Source organism: Mirounga leonina, unplaced genomic scaffold (assembly GCF_011800145.1).
Source record: "Mirounga leonina isolate KUSES-001 unplaced genomic scaffold, KU_Mleo_1.0 Mir_128, whole genome shotgun sequence".
Taxonomy (NCBI): Eukaryota; Metazoa; Chordata; class Mammalia; order Carnivora; family Phocidae; genus Mirounga; species Mirounga leonina.
The window spans coordinates 27,447,171-27,467,891 of NW_023270320.1; the positions used below are offsets into that span (position 1 = coordinate 27,447,171).

Sequence of the window (20,721 nt, forward strand, 5' to 3'; positions counted from 1 at the left end):
TGCTCTCAGCCCTATTAGGCTTTCACCTAATCTTCCCCACAACCCTATGATATAAACACAGTTGATATAGTGAGTACAGACGGAGAGACTGAGGAGGGACAGAGAATGTGTGCAAGGGCACCATCTCCATCATGATGCCTCTTCTTGCTCAGAAGTACTTTGCAATTATTCCTGACCTAACATGAATTTAAGTAGATAGCTACAAAGCCAGAGGGTAGTTCTACTGTCTCTTAGAGGTCTTCTACATGGCTTCCTTGGGAAATGGCCGGGTGGACCTAACTTAAATGGCAGAATGCAGTTGTCTTTTAAATGTCAGAGCTAATTCTTGGTCTGTATCGTCTCTCAAAATACATTCAGATACACAGTCATCTCTAGAACATAACAGATGAAATGACTGCTCAGGTTTCAAGCCCATGGGTTTGGAGGTCCGTGTCCTACTTGCTGGTTCATGTGGGCAAAGATTCAGTGCAAATGTAGATGTGGAAGAAAGTCTGGGTCATCAAGAATATTTTTATTATAGGAGTAGCCCGGAGGCCTCCAGTATCACCCAAGCAAATGAGAAGTACTGTATCCTTTTCACACACTCCCCTCTAGATGTTTCTTTTTAAAAATAATTATTCCTTTATTCAAAGCCCCTAATGATCGTATTTTCCCCTCTGTGTTTTGGGGAAGATGGGTGGAGGTAGACACAAAATGATCTACTCTTGTCTGTACCCCATAGGAAGGATCTGGAGTCTAAGGTCCCATAGGAGGGACTTTGCTCATATTTAGTCTTGAACGGTTTTTAATTCCTAATGGGTACACAAGAAAGGAAGAGCAACGGAAAGTCTACCTATATGTTGTTGCCTCATCTACTCATCTATCAAAATTATGGGCACCCACCTCCCTCCGTTTCCTTTAGTTATCTGATTCCTCCACTGAGTCCTTGTCATGGAAGAAGTCTAGGAGTATGGACACTAGGGTAGATATGAAAGGAGAAGAGGAGAAACAAGAACTAGCTGTGATCAATTCGTTAAGAGATTCCATAAAAATCTAAGGCTTTAATGATATATAGACATATGGGACTGAATGTGTGAATCTCCTCCATTAGAAATGTAAACTCCAAGGCCAGGCTAATCCCTGTCTTCGCATTGCCTGGTTCATAAGGGATTCTTAATATCTGCTGAATAAAATGATTAAATGTCCTTATTATGGTGGTTCTAGTATATCTTACATGTGTTTGCAGCTTTGAAGCAACTCTATGAAAATACAGAGGCTGCTTTTTGAGAAGCATGTGTGAGCAATACCTCGTTTCCAAAATCCTTCCCCTCTCTTCATTCATCTGTTCCTCTCCCCTCTTCCAATCCATCCATCCATCCTAACTACATACAATAGTATTAACAAAAACTACCATTTACTACTCTTACTAAGTGCTGAGAACTATGCTAAGCATTTTACATGAGATGACTTAATTTTCACCACCCTATGGGGTAATAGGTACTTTTATTATCTTCCCTAGTTCATAAATGAAGAAACGGAGGTACAGTGAAATAACTTTCTCAAGGTCAAAATGTCAGCAAGTGGCAAAGCCAAAATCCCAACCAGGTAGTCTGTGGCCAAAGTCCATGCGCTTAATAATCAGCTATAGTCACAACTCAGAAGAATCAGAACTATGTACCTACGTAAGACTAGAAGCATCATCCGTTTTTGGAATGGTCAATAAATTTACTTGGTTGCATGAAAAAATAAGATGAAAAAAAATGTGGAAATCCTTAATTCAACACTGGCAATTAAAGGGAGACACCAGGAAGTAATATTAAAGTCCAAACTAATTTAAAATATTAATCTATTGACACAGCTTCATAAATATGAGAGTACCTTATGTAGACTAAAGAAAGCTTTATGATAAGATCTGCTGTAACCGGGGACGCCTGGGTGGCTCAGTCGGTTAAGCATCTGCCTTCGGCTCAGGTCACGATCCCAGGGTCCTGGGATCGAGCCCCGCATCGGGCTCCCTGCTCAGCGGGAAGCCTGCTTCTCCCTCTGCCTGCCACTCCCCCGCTTATGCTCTTTCTCTGTCAAATAAATAAATAAATAAATAAATATTTTTAAAGATTTTATTTATTTATTCATTAGAGACAGAGAGAGAGAGGCAGAGGGAGAAGCAGGCTCCCAAGGAGCAGGGAGCCCGATGCGGGACTCGATCCCAGGACCCTGAGATCGTGACCTGAGCCGAAGGCAGACGCTTAACCATCTGAGCCACCCAGGCGCCCAATAAATATATTTTTTAAAGATTTTATTTATTTTTTTGACAGAGAGACACAGCGAGAGAGGGAACACAAGCAGGGGGAGTGGGAGAGGGAGAAGCAGGCTTCCCGCCGAGCAGGGAGCCCGATGCGGGGCTCGATCCCAGGACCCTGGGATCATGACCTGAGCCGAAGGCAGACGCTTAACGACTGAGCCACCCAGGCGCCCCAAATAAATAAAATCTTAAAAAAAAAAAAAAGATTTGCTGGAACCCGTTCTAGAAACCCAAAGTTTGGAAAACCAACTGGCAAGATATTAAAACTGAGGGAGAAAACCAAGAAAAAATTAAAACAAGTGAGTTTGAAAAATAAAAGAACAGAAGTAGTTCTAGTTAAGGTATAAATTCTGTATAAGAAATGTCTTTTGAGTGGTAGTCCAAAAGAAGGTTGCTCATTTTAAAAAAGAGGTCAGAAGAGGATATATGTCCGCTTTGGGGGAAGAACTGGGGTATTTGGAGGTCTACACAGAATGGGATCAATGCCAAATTTGCTTTCCTTTCAGTGTCAAAAGAATTCTTAAAAACACAAAGAAGCAACAAGGGCAAACCAAGTTGGCTGTATATCCATTAGACAGCTCACAAGGGAAAAATAGAAATAGTTTGTGTATACATAGTTGCTGATGTATATAGTTACAAACCATTCTATTCACATTGTTTCTACTGTTGATAGTATGCTTGGTTGGAGCATATTAAATGGTACAGTATTTTCACTGGGCCACGGAGTTGACTCCTGGGTAGAGCCTAGATGCAGGCAAACAGCACAGAATCCAGAAGCTGGAAATATTTCTCAGTTTAATTACAACAATAAAAATCTTAGGCGCCCGTCTTCAAAAGAGGATAATTCAATCAGATGAGTACATAATAAAACACAGCCATATTCTTCACTATGGCAATTACCGCAACGTCCTTGGAATCGAGGACAAATTTTTATTTAGCATCGTGTGTTTCCTTATACTTTATAACCCAGACTTAAAAAATGATTCACATTAGTATCTCATTAAAATTGTAAGTAGGTATCATTCTTAGATTGTTCACCACCAGTTCCTGGAGGATGACAGGAAAGCAACAGTCTGCAAATAAGTACATATTAAATCCATTTATTCCAATCAGTAACTGTTTAAATCAGTGTGCAAGCTGCACACCCATTGGTTTGATGTTCCTTAATTGGTACACACTGCCAATTACTGATTACCTTGTCATAAAGGATTATGGCAGTGATCTAATTTTAAATGTCATAAAACAATTTACTCGGACCCCTTACTAGACTATGTTCTCCCTCACCATAGAATTCTCATTCTAAGATTAGAATAAAACATCACAAATATTTCATCCTGTTTAGAAGAGTCACTCAATTTGAATTTTAACAACTAGAAAGTGAGGTGTGCCAGTGGGGAAAAAAACCAGTTTGTGTGTGTATGTGTGTTTGGAAGAGCTTCTGCTCCCCTAACGTTGGCAACGCATTTTTGAAAACCTGTCTCAAACAAATTGTTTTTGAAACTTTACATATTCTATTCTTTTTTATAGATTGGAAATTTGGTGAACAAATTATCTGTACAAATACACTGGCTTCTTACACGTGCCCTACTCCAGCGAAATACCGTATTTCAGTTTGGAACACTACCCTAAGACATTCCAAGGGAGTGAAAGAGTATTTTCTTGATTTACATCGGTCCAGAAAAAAAAGAGATTCCATGGAAAAGGGGCTATGAGATAAACCGAATTTCATCAAGTCAGCATTGCTGGAAAAGTGCATAAGCTGCAAAGCTTTGTAAAGATAACCGGTAGAAAAATGTTTGGTATTTTTCCCTCAGTTTAGAATTTTGTGCCGCACCGTGGACTATGTCTACATAATGGAAGGAAGCGTGGGACACTCAGAATGGGGACAGCACGCTGACTCACTGAGGTTGGCATGTGCACAGTTTACACGGAGATGAGTGTTGTTCAGCATGTGATACAGGAGTTCTGTGGTCTCCACACGTGGTGGGATTTCACCCCCTGGACCACATACATAAACATGTCGGTAGCGCACGTCTCCTTTAGATCTGCACTCCCTGGCAGAGCTCACTGAATGACATAAGCAAAACCACATTTTCTTAGGGTTTCCTAGATTTAAAAATTACCAGGTCCGTTTCGGCACCTTGATTTGGGGACGAAACTATCTGGAGACAGCTCTCAACCTTAATAAATAAAAACTGTAACACAAACATTTTTTTTACATCAGTGAATATTCGGATCTTTAAATTGACACAATGAACTTGGTTATGAAAATGACTGAAGTCATGTCTGTATAGTACTAACAAGTCGAGTGGCAGGAAACCATAAAAATAACCTACCGATCTGATGAATAGCAATGAATATAATTTCTGGGCTGCCATCACTGCTTTTGCCTCTGTGTAAAATTTAATATTTAAGGAAAATTTATAGAATAAGACTTGTAAATAATTACGTAAAATGTATTGGGTCTTCCTCTTAATAGTTTTCTTGAAGACACCAGGGAAGACAATAAACATAACTGCACAATCTTGAACTCACCTAAGATAAACCGTAATTTATTTTGGGAAAATCATAGATAATCTTGGCTCTTTTCAAAGGCGACTTACACAGAGTAATTTTTCTTTATTTGTGGGTGAGAGAAGAGCATGCACAGATGTTTACCACTTGCATTTTAGCAGTTCATTTTGCTGATACTAGTTACATGTCATCTACAAACTGTGAGTGTTTTTCAATGGTCAATGTCTATACATGGTATTTAGCCTACTAATTTCAGCTGAGAAAAGAACTGGAAGTAAGTTTAAATTCTGGAAGGCGGTATATGGAATTTTCAATAAATAGTTTACAATTTTCTTAGATCTCTCACAGTATAAATTCATTTTCCTCAAGCTGTTATTTGTTGCTGCAATTGTTACTTTTATTTTGGCAAACCACTGGGTCCTATTATCAGCTATAATTTAAACTTTGCTGAATAAAAGAACTGACACTTTATTATTGAGACATCATTGACATTATTACTGCACCAGTTTCTATGAAAATTCAGTCTTTTGTGACAGGTTCATAGATATTAATTTCTCTTTATCACAGAAGAAATTTAATTTTTGCCTATTTCCCTATACACATACGTGCAAAAACAATTTAAAAGGAGACAGCATAGTCTATTGCTCAAGAGAATGGGCTTGGGAATGGCTCCGGTGGGTTTAGGTTCTTACTTACCAGCTGGGCAACCATAAAAAAATTAGGTAACTTCTCTGAGCCTGCGTTCCTCCAATGTAGATTTAATTTAATTTAATTTTTTAAAGATTTTTACTTATTGGGCGCCTGGGTGGCTCAAATGGTTAAGCGACTGCCTTCGGCCCAGGTCCTGATCCCAGGGTCCTGGGATCGAGTCCCACATCGGGCTCCCTGCTCTGCGTGGAGCCTGCTTCTCCCTCTCCCACTCCCCCTGCTTGTGTTCCCTCTCTCGCTGTGTCTCTGTCAAATAAATAAATAAAATCTTTTAAAAAAAAAAGTATTGCATGCAGAGAACGTTGCATTGTGCCTTAGCACATAGTAAACACTCAATAAATACTAGGTAGTATTAATTCATCTTATTAATAAGAGTTTAGAAAGGACCGATGCAGGAAGTAATTGGTATCTTTTAAGAGACTCTGAAGAATGAAAGAAATCTGACTTTAATTGAAGGAGCTGGGAATTGCCAGTGGTTTTGTCTTCAAAGCCATGAAGGCCCACTCCACCCCAATAATGTCAGGATAAGCCCCCTTATTCTCTACCTCCTCCACATAGTCTCCCTTTAATGGGAACATTCTTTATGTGAACTGGCTAATTCCCAGAGTGGGGATAATTCCACTTTTGTGCCAGAGTTTTCTTCTTTGTCTCCCATAAACCCTTTGCTGGCGTAGATGCATACTTCCCAATCAAAATGTGATTCAGCTTCTGGGAATAAAGAACACATCACAACTTGTCCTTATATATTGCGTGTTCCCTCATTAGTAATCGTACTTGAGCAAGGCAAGTCAGTATTTCCTGAAGGCGTATAAATATCTGTATAAATATCTATAAATACAAGTTACTTTTTATAGGAGCTACTTGGAAACGAAGACATCTAAATATCCTATTTTACATGCATTTCTCTTTCCTTACATTCCAATTCTGCCGACCATTTTTCATTTTTGTTCCTCATTATCAAATGTACTGAGCAGACATGATGGAATATAGGTTGCTAACTTTTTGCAGCAGAATGCCGTTAAGTTTGTGGGTCACCATTCCGAAGTACAGGAGGAAACCCACTCTCAGCTGAGCAAGCACTCCCAATAGCTTGTGGTGGTTCCTGTGGGTGACATGCTGATATGTGCAATCAGAGCAGACATACCTGTAGGCTTGCACTGCATGGCTTGTACCTACACTGGTCACAGCTCAGAGGATCATGCTTTTGGGGGCAGGAAAGAGCCGGGGCATGTATCATCACTGTATAGATACTTTTCTCTTTGTTTTTTACGGCCAGGTATACTGTGATTTTTTTTTTTCTCTCTACACACCAATGCATTTGGAGTGGACTACTCACATGCATAATAATCACCCCTGGGGACTCATCTTAAAAGCCAAGAGTTGGGAGTGTATGCGAAAAGCATTATTTTACCCTTCATTGTTCATGGGGGGACTAATTAATGAACACCTAATGCCATTAATTCACAATTAGATCACTTCTGTTTAACCACATGCTTTCTATGCACACATATATAAATATTAATTTTGAATAGAATGGTAATCATTCAGCACCATAACAATTAAACAGCTGTACCCTGTCTCATGTGTTAAGTGATGGAGCTGCCGGCGAGCTCCACAAGCAGATGGTCTTACCCACCCATGCTCAATGGTAAAGACTTTTTTTTTAAAAAAAGAGGTGTTGACAAATCAGAACAAGTAGGCATGGTTCTAATGCAAATCGGCCAATTTGCAATGTAGATTACCCTAAAAACTAATCTGGTGTACAGGAAAAAAGCTCTGTCGTTAAAGGAAGACATTATATTACATTTGGATGTAGTAGATTCCCCACCAGCATAATTATTTGCTAATTTCATTCAACCAACAGAGTTTAATGGAAAAGCAACTGGCAAAGTATTCATATTTATGGACTTCCTTTGACTGCTCCTTAATTTATCCAAGGCACATGTCGGCGAAACCCTAGAACTAATAGCCATATTTCAGACAGCTGTTTTCCAGCTTCACTAAAGAGGCACTCAGACAGGAGAGGGTCAGTGAACCCATCATGAAGAAGAGCAATAGAAAAAAAACTGGCTCTAGTCACACCATAATCTGTGAATATAGTATCTTAAATACAAAAAGAAAGGGGAGGCATGGCTTCGGTGTGGACTAACACAAGAAGCACACTTGCAGTTTAAAAATTGGGAGGTGGGAAAGAAACTGTTTCAGGATGGGAAAAGGCTATTTTCAAATTGTCACATTCAAGAAATGCCAGAGGTAAATTTTGCCATTGTTAAGGATACCAATGTACCACTGCGGGAAGGAATCATATCCCTTAAAATTGTGGGCTTCATTCTTCCACCCTTAGATTAAACGGGATGCAAAGTTCTGACTTTTTATTTACTCCACTAGGGTAGTAAGGACCTCTACATAGAACACTACATTAGCTGGCTGGCACTCTGCAGTTCCCTGGCTTGAGTTTTAAGGAGAATGGACATATTTATAATCCGACACTACTTACAGTCTTTCTCTTCCTTGCTACCATTGTAAAATAGCTGACACCATATTATTTTGCAGCTGGTTTCACTCCCAAATGCCTTGAACCTAACCTCCTCAATAAACGCCTTCTGATGAACTTGGCAAGAATTGAAAGGAGGGTTTTCCATCTTTATCTCTAGTAAAATTGTATATCCAGTCAATTGAGCTTTAAAACCTCCTGTATACTAGCTTTTGGTGGAATTTCAGGTCTTAGATGGTTTTTAAGGGATGCAAATCAATGGGGTGTTCCAAATAGAAAAAGATACTGTAGTATAATTAGTAAAGGAAAACAGTGGCAGGTGGTTAATAAAACAGTATGATAAAAATTTGACATATGACTGGCTTTTTTTCAGATATCATGTCTCTCCATAAACTTTTAAAAGACAATTTAGGGGCATCTGGGTGGCTCTGTTTGGTTGAGCATCCGGCTCTTGGTTTGGGCTCAGGTCATGATCTCAGGGTCGTGAGATCAAGCCCTGCATCCAGGCTCTGTGCTCATTTGGAAGTCTGCTTGAGTTTCTCTCTCTCCCTTTCCCTCTGCCCCTCCTGCTTGTGCTCTCTCTTTAAAATAAGTAAATTTTTAAAAATCATTAAAAAAAAGGGGCGCCTGGGTGGCTCAGTTGGTTAAGCAACTGCCTTCGGCTCAGGTCATGATCCTGGAGTCCCTGGATCGAGTCCCGCATCGGGCTCCCTGCTCAGCAAGGAGCCTGCTTCTCCCTCTAACCCTCCCCCCTCTCATGTACTCTCTCTCTCTCATTCTCGCTCTCTCAAATAAATAAATAAGTCTTAAAAAAAATCATTAAAAAAAAGAATTTAAATTGACAAGACGAGAAATGAAGTTTAAAAAAGCAAAAGGGAACTCCTAGGTATGGGTATATTCATACTTAAAAAAACGTTATGGCATATAACATTTTAATTCAAATTAACAGATTCAAAATTTTCCTTGGTATAATAATTATAATTTATAAATCGTTTGTCTAAGATGCAGAGCACCTACACAGTGAATTATTTGGGGAGACTTAAAAAAAAAAGCTAGCTAGAAAACCACTAAGTTCACGGTGAAAAATAAACACAAGACCGTAAGAAAGGAAGGAATGAGGTTGATCAATTTTAAAGAAATTGGGCATATTTCAATGATACCGAAGTGATCATAAAACAACACAAACAATCAGCATTTTCTTATATACTGCTGCGATTTGAGAAACATGACAGTGGATTTACTCCTCCATTTTTTCCCCCAAACATACTGCTTCTATAACTGGTGGCAGTTACAGTGAAAGCTGAGCAGGAATCAGCTTAATTTATAGCAGCTTTTGAGAACCAAGTTCTATCACAGGGGGTAGATGGGAGGGAAATCTGTACACAAATAACGATCATAGTATAGAATTCATTATCATATGACTCTAAAGTATATGAAGCCTATTCCTTCTAAAGAACTCAAAATTCTCATCCTTGTAAGGCCATGTATAAATCATCTACATGGAAAAATACATGTTAATCCAAATACATTCACCCACAAAACAATGACTACATTCAGAATTGAGTTTTAGAAATCCAAAAAAAAATAAAAGGTCCCTTTTCTGAAATATAGAACACATTTAACATTTCCCAAAAGAGGATAACCATCACCGAGGTTTTACGTCTTGGGGACACGGCTAGGTCGCTGTCTCTCTTTTCTCTGGGGATAAATTACAGCATGAAAGATAGGACAGAGCAGAAGGGGGACTCAAACGCCTGATGTCAACAGTAAAAGTTGTTTATCTCTACAACAGCTACTCCCATTCTTAGGGGTAAAGAAAATGAAGTCTAGGGAAACAAATCATCAAGATGATGGGAGAACATTTATCAAGGTGGCCCTCGGGACTATGATTTTGCTGATGGTCACACAGCAATTCAGGTGCAAAAGTTACGTGAAGATTCAAATCCAAATCTTCTGGAGGATTTGTCGGACTGGAGGATGTAATTCTAAGGGGGCTCTTGAGACGTTATGTGACTTGCATAGGCAGGTTAACAAAGTAAGGGGGGACGGGATGCTACAAAGTTAAAGTTGCAAGGGACTTCACAAAATGTTAGTAGAAGAATCAAATTTTAACAACTCTGAAGCTTTACAGGATACAGGTTCTTAAAGTGAGTAGAAATTAAGAGTGACGCAAAAACCTTGACCAAACACAGTATGGAAGACTAAAATATGACAGGAACACAGTCAAACTTACTAAAGTTTCAAATTTCAACCACCAAATTCGTTTCTTTTTTTTTTTTCTAAAGATTTATTTACTTTAGAGAGAGAAAGAGCGCACATGCGTTTGTGGAGGGGGGCAGAGGGAGAGGGAGAGAATCCCAAGCAGACTCCCCTGCTGAGTGTGAGTCCATCGTCATGGGGCTTGATCTCACAACCCTAGGATCACGACCTGAGCTGAAATCAAAAGTTGGAGGCTCAACCGACGGAGCCACCCAGGCGCCCCCCACTAAATTCATTTCTGCTGGTTGATGACTCTCTCCTGCAACCGGCTACTAAGCTTGGAGTGAAAGACTCCTTCAGCCCAAAGCGCCGAGCTGACCCTGCTGAAGGTGCTGGTTGTAAACCGAACCCACAACTTCCTGTCCTTTTATGCTGAAGTCCTTACACATAAAGAAAACAGACTCCCACAACAGAACAACTTACAGTGAAGAGAAAAACCGCCCAAAGGCTAGGTACATTAAAACACCAAAACAGGCGCTGGGTGGCTCAGTCGGTTAAGCGTCTGCCTTCGGCTCAGGTCATGATGCCAGGGTCCTGGGATCGAGCCCCACATCGGGCTCCTTGCTCTGCGGGAAGCCTGCTTCTCCCTCTCCCTCTGCCCCTCCTCCCTGCTTGTGCGCCCACTCTCTCTCTCTTTCAAATAAATAAATAAAATCTTAAAAAAATAAAATAAAAACAGCTACCTAGCTACTGTCACCAGCAGGCACTTCTTTATCAAAATGAAGCAAAATGCAGCATCGTTGAATTAACTAGTAAAATAAGCATTATCTCTGGGATAGTTTTAAAAAGACTGAAACCAAGTAGAGGGAGCAGTGACAACCTAATAGGGCCTCCACCATTCAGAAAGATCAAGGGACTAGTTTTGCCTCTTTAAAGAGACCAAAGAGCCTCATTAAAAAAAAAAAAAAAAATCCCCAGGGGCACGCCGCTGGCTCAGTCGGTGGAGCACGTGACTCTTGATCTCAGGGTTGTGAGTTCAAACCCCACCCTGGGTGTAGAGATTGCTTAAAAAAACAAAGAAAATTTTAAAAACCCAACCCATTCTGAGGGGATTTAGATTACGTCTAAACTGGGAACTGAATACATAAGACTAAAATGAAAAAATAACACGGGGAGGCCCCAGTTGGGCACTAATTTACCTCAAAGGAAAAATCAGATATCTAAAAGTCAGCCTGGTTCTCAGATCATGGGATATGCAATGAGCTCTAGGGGGGCTTTCAATGTTCTCTTAGGAATTGCTGTTCTCTTTGTCATATTAAATGACTTAGAGTAGCTGGGACTGCAGAGCAGAGAGGATCTTAAGAACTTCTCTTTCTTGCACGCCCCATGGGAGACTTTTTGGCCTCTCTGGATTTTTATTGCCAACCAAGTTGGCTTAGAAGAATTTCCTTCCACTCCACTCCGTGCCTCCTGATTCCTGCGGACTCACCCTCCACCATGTTTGACAGATCATGAGGCATCCCTGTCCACAGTGTCAGTGGGCCAGCACGTGGAGAGGCTAGTAGTTCTGGAACCAGCATGCATTCCTCTCTTTCTGTTGGCTAATTCCTCTGCAGACAGAGAAGACTCAGGAGGGAAGAATCAGTCACTGTCACCTCGACGTGAGTTTCAGTTCCCGACAGTTACAGTAAGAAACATCTAGATGGTGTTTACTTGTGCCAGGTCCTGTTCTAAGCGTTCTTCTACACATTTGAAGTCGTTTCACACTCTCGGTGACTCTCTGAAGCTGTGCTATTTTCATTCCCACTTTAGAGATGAGGAAATTGCAGCACAGAGAGCATGTAAATGATTTCCCCAGGATCACACAGCTATCAAGAAACAGAGCTGGGAAGAGAGGCAGATCCAGGTTTTGTGGGGTGTGAAATTACATAATGTGGGGGGCCCTCATTAAGAAAAAGAATACCAAGTTATGAATATGAAATTAGGTATAAGGTGAGGAGTTATTTAGAGTAAGAAATCACAGGAAATTATTTTTGAGCTGATTAACAAATGTCAGAAAAGCACATAACATTTTTTTATTAAGTGCCTGACTGGTCTCCAATAAACGTTTTTCTTTCTATATTTTTGGGCAATATTTACTCTTTCATTGCTTCTTTATAAGATAATGATTTTGTAATATTTTCTATAGAGAGAAAGCAAAGATAATTCAGCCTTTATTCAATGTAATTATTTAATATAGTTTTCATTATTGATAGCTTAGAAAAGTTTCATTTGGCTTCAAAATGTGTTATTATTAATGCCACGTAAATTTTTGGCATTATTGCTAAGCTGGGAAGACTTTATTATGTAATAAACAAATCTTAAATACTCTGAATTGATGGCATTCATTAGATGCTCTGTTGTGATACCCTCATAGAATATTATGAGTTTTCGATGATTTCACTCATATGTGGAATTTAAGAAACAAAACAGATGAGCATAGGGGACGGAATAAAAAGAAAAAGAGAAGGCGGTAAACCATAAGAGACTTTTCACTCTAGAGAACAAACTGAGGGTTGCCCGAGGGAGGTGGGTGGGGGATGGGCCAGATGGGGGATGGGCGTTAAGGAGGGCACTTCTTGTGATGCGCATGGGGTGTTGTATGTATGTGATGAATCCCTAAATTTTACTCCTGACACCAATATTACACTATATGTAACTAACCAGAATTTAAATAAAAACTTGAAACAAAAAGAAACACAACAGAATATTGAGTTTTATATTATCTTTGTCAATATCAGTATTTCATGTCATATAAACAAGAAATCTTTTTCTGCGACATTCCTACGATTCAGGGCTACACTGCGATGCACAGCACGTGTGACTTCACACGCTGATGGACTCAATTTTGCAACACTGCTTACAGGTTTGTGCCCTCAAAATGCAAGAATTCTGATAAATTGCTCAGAAAAGAAATATTCATCAAAAAGGAGAAAATTATGGCAAGTTTATAATTATCTAAGTTCCATTATCAAGTACATTTCTGACAGGAGAAAAGTTCCCTTTTGATTTAGGCATTTTACAATACCTGTGATGACAAAAGGAATTTTCCACAGACTAACTTCCGTTTCCGTACATTTCAAACCTTATTTCTCCTTCACTACCTATTTACTTCTGGTGCAGGGCTCCGCAGGACAAATTCATAGCTTCATATAATCTCTGACCCTGGACTTCCTTGTCACTAGGTGAGTCAGCAGGTGGTAGGAATATTCCTGGATGGCTAGCAATAACAACCACAGACAGCAATGATTTCACACCTCATAAATATATCCAATTAAATCTAAACTAAATGTATCCCCAGCTCAAAGTCTCTTTAGCTGAGTCCTTAAAGTGCCCACAGTCACTCCAGGGCCATCCTATACAAGGAAAGGTGTGATGGAAAGGAAGTTGAAGTGAAAAAAGATCAAGGTCCTAACTGATCTGCAAGTTTTAGATGAACATGTGACCATATAAACCCATGGTCCCCTTGCAAGACCTTAGAAGGGTCTGTGCAAGTGAGATGTTCCAGCTTTTCCAGTTTGATGGTAAGTATGTCACTGGACCCGCCAGGGACCAAGGCAGGTGGCACTGGATACCCCTTTTTTAAACTACTACATCATTCTGACAGATGTGAAGCCAAATGTCTCCCAGAGCACTCATTTTGCAGGTGTCATGTGGTACCCTGTATTCATTTAAGGGGGACTTACAAAGTTTCAATAAAAATGTAAAAAGATAGTTTGAGAATCTCCATGATCTGTGTTATTATAAATATGATTCCCAACTTGGGAACGTTACAAAAGTTACAAAGCATATTGATTTTGTAATCTAAGTGAAGTATGTATCAGAGTGGTCATTTTTCTTTCTCCCAAATTGTCACCTATTTCTAAATTTAACAACGAAAATACTATTCTTTCAGCATTATCCTGAGATAAGAATTAGAACAACAAGGCTAAGCTCTGTCCACACTGATATAGTTTTGATCTTTCTCTCTTTTGCCCCCATATTGTTTGATGGATAACTCCCTCAGCTTTGTTTATTTCATCTTTAATTTATAATCTTCTGCATCCCAAAGCCCAGAGCAACCACAGTATTTAATAGAGGGATGCTGAGTACTGTATGTCTAAGTTTTGTCTGAACAAACAAAGCATGCCTTTGTGATCATTAATGATCCCGGTTCCCAATGTACTAAAGAATTAGAATAAAAACAAATAGCTGGTCTTTTGTAGCTTAAAGGAATTAGGATTTCCCCTAGGCCAAATTTCCATTTGAATTGCCTGAAAGTACATGAAAATCAATGTAGCTCAATAAACAACTCTGTGTTTGAGACATCACTGGAAGACAAAACCACAATAAACTATTCCTTCTTCCTTCCTTCCTTCCTTCCTTCCTTCCTTCCTTCCTTCCTTCCTTCCTTCCTTCCTTCCTTCCTCCCTCCCTCCCTCCTTCCCTCCCTCTCTCCCTCCCTCCCTTCCCTCCTTCTTTTTCTTTCTTTCTGAAAGCAACACCTCTCAAAACCCTCAAACATATTAACTTCTCATTAAGCCACATCCATTGAGACTAGGTTACATTTTATAACAATGAAGTGAAAATTTCACGGTGGATGGCAATTTTGTTTTATTTATTTATTTTTGTAAGTTTCAGGACCCCAAAAGACATTGTCTGGGTTGCAGTTTGCCTCATTTATACTTCTAAGAATTCTCACGTATTGGACACTATTTGCTACGCATTTTCACAAGTGATTTACACCACAGTAGTGCATTTGATTCTAACAACCCTATGGGGTACATAATATTTACATATGAGGAAACATACTCAGAGAGGTTAAATGACTTGCCCAAGGTCACACTGATGGAGTAGGCAGTTAGATATGAGCAGGGAACAAGTGCTTTCCTATGGAAACCAGGTTCCAAACAGTCAGCCGGCTCAGACCCCAGGGGACATGCATAGGAACGACCACTGTCGTACAGTTTCAACACCACGTCCCCACGGAGGAAGGCTGCCATGACAGTTCTGATAAGGACCACAGAGGGCCAAAAACTCTCCCTCCTGACCGGTAGGAGGAGTCCCTTAGATGACTGGCTGCACCCTACTCAGGAACCACCCTAGCTATGACCCATCACCTATTCAAACATAAAAAGGAAAGACAAGCCTGACCCCCAGTGCAGCTGCCCCCTCTGGGCCCACCAGCTCTCTCATCTGGAGAGTGTACTTTTGCTTAAACTGCCATTAAACCCTTGCTTGCTGAAGAGTTTGACTCTGAATTCTCTCTTGGGCCAACTCAAGAACCACGGCTGGGAAACAGGACTCAACCGTTGGCAACACACTACGTAAATAATGGTGTGGCCATGATTCAAATTCGAAAAGCCCTTTTTTTTTCTTCTTCGTCTTTTTTTTTTTCCCCCCAAAGCTCTTCAACATTAGAGTATTCTGCTTCAAAATCACATATGATACAGATTATTATAGACATTTTATATTTGGGGAAAAAGAAAAACCCAATTGGGGCTAGGAACAGTTAAGATACAAGTTACAGTGTATAAATTAGAGAGCTGATTGAAAACATATCTTCTTTTTCATTCATACTCTTTCTCATTTATGTTACCACTAACTTGCATAAGAAGTATTAAAATGTCACAGAGGAGCTGATCAATAATCGCTTAATGGATAAAGAAAGAAATTCACAAACGGAAGGTAAGGGAGGCATGTAAATGACACAGGAAAAATCAAAAGCTAAATGAAACTGAGAATAAAAAGGGAATCCCCTGTTTAAATTTCATAATTTTCCAAATAAAGCAGAAATCATCAATAAATTCTAGAATTGTAAGAGACCTCCAGGGGCCCTTCAGATAGGGACACTACTCAAGAGACTTAATAGATGGAAAAAAGTTAAACACAATTCCCCTCTTAAGAATACTCCCCAAACTGGGGTGCCTGGGTGGCTCAGTTGTTGAGCATCTGCCTTCAGCTCAGGTCATGATCCCAGGGTCCTGGGATCCAGCCCCGCATCAGGCTCCCTGCTCAGCGGGAGGCCTGCTTCTCCCTCTCCCACTCCCCCTGCTTGTGTTCCCTCTCTCGCTGTGTCTCTCTCTGTCAAATAAATAAATAAAATCTTTAAAAAAAAAAAAGGAATACTCCCCAAAGTAACAAAAAGAACAAACAAAAACCCCGGTGTTCCCCAACTAAATAATTATGGTGTTGCCAAAGCTTATAGGGATTGAGATGAAAACATTTCTTTGGGATCTTGTTCCAGGATTTAAATAGGTCTTCCAACCTGAGGTTCTTCATTCTATCTAACCAACATGTGAACAGTGTTAAGCCTATATTCTCCATTTCCCTCTGTGGGGAAATGGGAACTCCCAGTCAGCCTCCAGGAGACAATTCTCCCATCTACGGAGAGGTCTGAGCCTTCCCTACATTGGTAAGAACCCTCCATGGTAGATGACAATCAAACGTGCTACCCACCTCCCCTCACCCCTTGAGGTCACAGTCTCACCTATAACCTCCAGGGTTCTCAGATACAAATGGATGGCTGTAGGGACAATTTCATTCCAGCAACTGCTACAAAGAAGAGTTCTTGGGGGAAGCTACAGGTTAGTAACACTCAAAATGTGGTAACTTAGGATCTGTCATTGTCCACAATATTTAGCTGTATTGCACTCAAAAGCTGGGGATTCTGTCCTCAAACATCTGTTCCGCAGAGCCTGGTGTGGCACCTGCCTTGCTTCCATGGCCAATTAACTCCAGCCACAGGCCAGAGAGCTGTTTTCCTGTCTTTCTAACCAAGAATAGGGAGGGCCGAAGCAACTGAGGTTGCCTTTACGTGGTTATAGATTCTGGTTTCGGTTAAATACATTAACAATGAACTTACTGAATTCGGCCAAGACAAGTATGTCCCAGTTCACAGATCTGACCTTGATCGATACAGAACTGTTTTGGCCTTTTATATAGAGATAGCCACATAATATTCCAATTATGTCAACTCCTATTTATAAACCACTTAATTATATTTAATATGCTTTAACTTGCTCCTGGGTCCTCTAAATATTCTTACATCTTTCCTTTCTCATGAGAAACAAAAATAGGAACGTGAGTGTGATAATCATGTGACCCTCCTGTGGAACGGTCACATACAAAGGATGACATTATGGTAATTGAGCATCTGTACCAGTTACTATTAAACGATGGTGGTGGTAATTGCTGGTGGTTAACTGCGGCGGTTCAATCATGTAACTAACTTCTCTTAATTTATGAAAGGGTCCAACAGTCATAAATGCTTTTTGGGGAGGAAGGGAGAAATCTTTATTTTAATCATAATATCGCTGAAAGTAGATTTCCCTTGGGGCACCTGGGTGGCTCAGTTGGTTAAATGTCTGACCCTTGATTTTGGCTCAGGGCATGATCTCCGGGTCATGAGATTGAGTCCTGCCTCTGGGCATGGAGTCTGCTTGATATTCTCTCTCTCCCTCTCCTTCTGCCCTTATCCCCACCCCTCCCTGTTGCTCTTAAAAAAAGTAGATTTCCCTTTGCTGCATTTTCCATCTGCATGCACCACTAGTCAAAGCCTAATAACCCCAGAAAGGAGAAGGACTTAGGACAATGAACCTGAGGATTAGGGTGCCCAATTTGCTGAACACGTGATTCATAATGAGAGGAAAATATGAACACATTAATAAAAATACCAAGATGGAATATTTTCAGGGAGATAGGGTTTTTAGCAAACACTCTAAATTCACAGCCTATTTGACTATCAAAATGCCCATGAAAGCATGAACAGTTTATGAAGACAGTAAGATGACTAATGAAGAATATTCTTTGCTTTCTATTGGGAACTTTTGTTTGCTCCTAACTGTTTAATTTCTCCTCCATCTCTCTTTCAATTAACCTCCCTGTTTGTATTCAATGAGATGGCACATAATATGGAGAAAGAAAAAAAAATCTTGCTGATTTATGAGTGCTCTTTCACGAAGTGGCAGCTTCTTTCAGCCAGACGTGTAAGTGTTGAAACTGAGAGGAAATGCACAGAGCAGTAACTATCCCAAATGAGAAAATATACTGTACTTTCCTGGGTTGTTTAAATCTGTGGCTCACAAAGGCCTCTTTTTAAATGGCCCCTTAGGCTTCACTGTGGACATACACACAGGTTGTAAATAGACAGAAACAAGTAATTGGATTCTTTGCAAGCTGAAACTTGGAATAAGTAGCTCTAATCGTATAGGAGAGCAAAACGGTGATCTGAGGTTCTCTACATCTTTTAAAAGGTCCGCTCTGAAGATTCATTTTTAAATGAAGCAGGTCCTTTATTTCCACATCGTTACTCATATGGAGTATAAGAGCAATAAAATAAAATAAAACCATAGAAAATGGAATTGTTAATAACCACAGCAAGATATGCTAAGTTATCCAAAAAAGACCTGCTACTAACAAACATCCTGTGTGTTCCCAGACAACTGAGAAGTTGTTCAAGAAGAGTTCATCTGTGGGAAACTAACCATGTACTATTGTCATGGTCAGTGAGGACACTAACAGGATGATTTATTTAGTAACTATAGGTTGGCAAGTTAAATTTACCTATGGAAAACTTTACAGCACACTTCTTGCTTTTCCAAGCTGTATATTCATGGGTTTGCTGTACTTTCTAGGATCCATACGGTCAAAAACATTCCCCCCTCCACGCACCCCAGCTAGAATCAATTCATTTCTGATGGGTATGGGGGCGGTGGGGTCATACATAATTTGATGGAGTATGATTAGAGGTCTATTTGTCCTGCCCTGCCTCTGGTAATATGGGCATTCTGAGATTTGGGGCATGGAGCTGTTTGGTCTTATGGGCGCTGCATTATCCTCTCTATGTCCACAGAAAGATCCACAGACTGTGGTTGTCAACTTTTTCTGTTTTACTGTAGTTCACGAGTGTGGTTCACATAAACAACAGGCAGCCACTGCCCTAGACTCCTGTCTTAAAGAGTAGAGGAGGGGAAAGCCGTATCAAACTCGTGGGGATGAGCACTCTGCGAGTGCCAGGAATATGTGCACTTGGAGTTTTCCCCTGTGGGAACCCTACGCTTCCTAGATGTGAGGCGGTAAGCTCCCATTCAACAAGTGAGACCCTACGGACGGTTCCCAGGTAAGAGTTAACACAACACGGCTGACCTGTAGAAGTCTGCAGGGCTGGCTGTCGGCTGGCATCTGGAAAATTGGATGTTCTCTACAATGAGAAGGTGATTTTGCCTACCGGGAGAATCTTCTCCTCGGAGAATCTGGAATTTTGGTGGCTGTGGCTGACAGAGGCTCCTTCTTAGAGCAGCCCTAATAAAAAGCTCAGTCTCAAATGGGCTTCCCTCAGCAGAAGCATGTGTTCCTTGCACACATGTTGGTATAGTTCACTGTGGGAGAAACGTACATGCTCCATGTGACCTCTCTTGGTGAGAGAGAAAGAACACAGGAAGCCTGTGCATGGATTTCTCCAAACACCACCTGATGGGTCTTTTCCCTTTCTGGTAACTATTATAGTCATGAGCACAAGCGCCCTGAGTCTGTGAGCCCTCCTGTGGATCATCACATGTGGGAGTAGGGGCATCACCACCCTTAAAAGAGATGCCAGGAATGTCACTAAGATGGGAAAGGACCTTACTTGAAGTTCTGTAATGACTGTGACAATTTATAAGATGTATGTGATTTCAACTTTCCCATGAAAAAATTCCTAGCTAGCCAGTTCCTGTAAGCAGGAAAGTAAAGTACATAATACTTAGAGCTGCACTGGAAGAAGAAATCTTTTCAGATAGTGAGACTCCCTCCAACAGCTTTATCAAATTAGACCCTATGGACATAAAACACCATACCTCAGATTGTGAAATTTTTGTGGGACTGTGCCATTTATAATGGACGTTGTACACTTTCACGGAAGTAAAGTAGACATTGGCTACTTACGTTTGTTATATTTTAATTTCAGTGACTCAAATAGTAAAAAACAAAGGCACTGAATACCCTGAAAATATGGTACTGTGTATGTTCTGGACACTTCTGCATCCATGCTAACTACCGTTTTTGTACCAACATTCTGATCTTAAAACACTTGCTTGTTTTATTTAACCTACAGACTTCCACCAACATCATATGTGAAGAAGTGTTAGCATATAACTTTAAGAACATCGAGGCTTGTGCATTTCATTCTATTTTATTTCTTGTGCTACTACAAAATAAAGTCATAAAAAAATCAAACCTCTTTTTTGAAAGGCTCAAATATATCGACAGGTGCTAAGGTGTGTGGTGCTCGAATCTAGAGAAGCCAAAAAGGCCCCCTATGTGGCATCTCTTTTAAAGTAAAAAATACTGCGGTCATGCAACGGCCCTATGGAACACCGAAAAATAATATTCAGTGAAAGCGTCTGGATAAGAAAGAAGTGAAATCATCCTCGGATGAGTCCATTTTTGTGGCCATCGCAAAACAGTGAGTAAAAAATCCTTCTACTTCATGCTCGTGACATATGCGCGGAAAAAGAACCGAACTGCC

At 40.3% G+C, this 20,721-nt stretch overlaps 1 protein-coding gene across 1 annotated transcript in view; it reads right to left on the reverse strand.

Annotated features, from left to right (window-relative positions):
• Window positions 1–20,721, reverse strand: part of TENM3 (teneurin transmembrane protein 3) — a 492,684-nt gene that overhangs the window by 80,991 nt on the left and 390,972 nt on the right. The gene's annotated exons all lie outside the window — the stretch shown is intronic.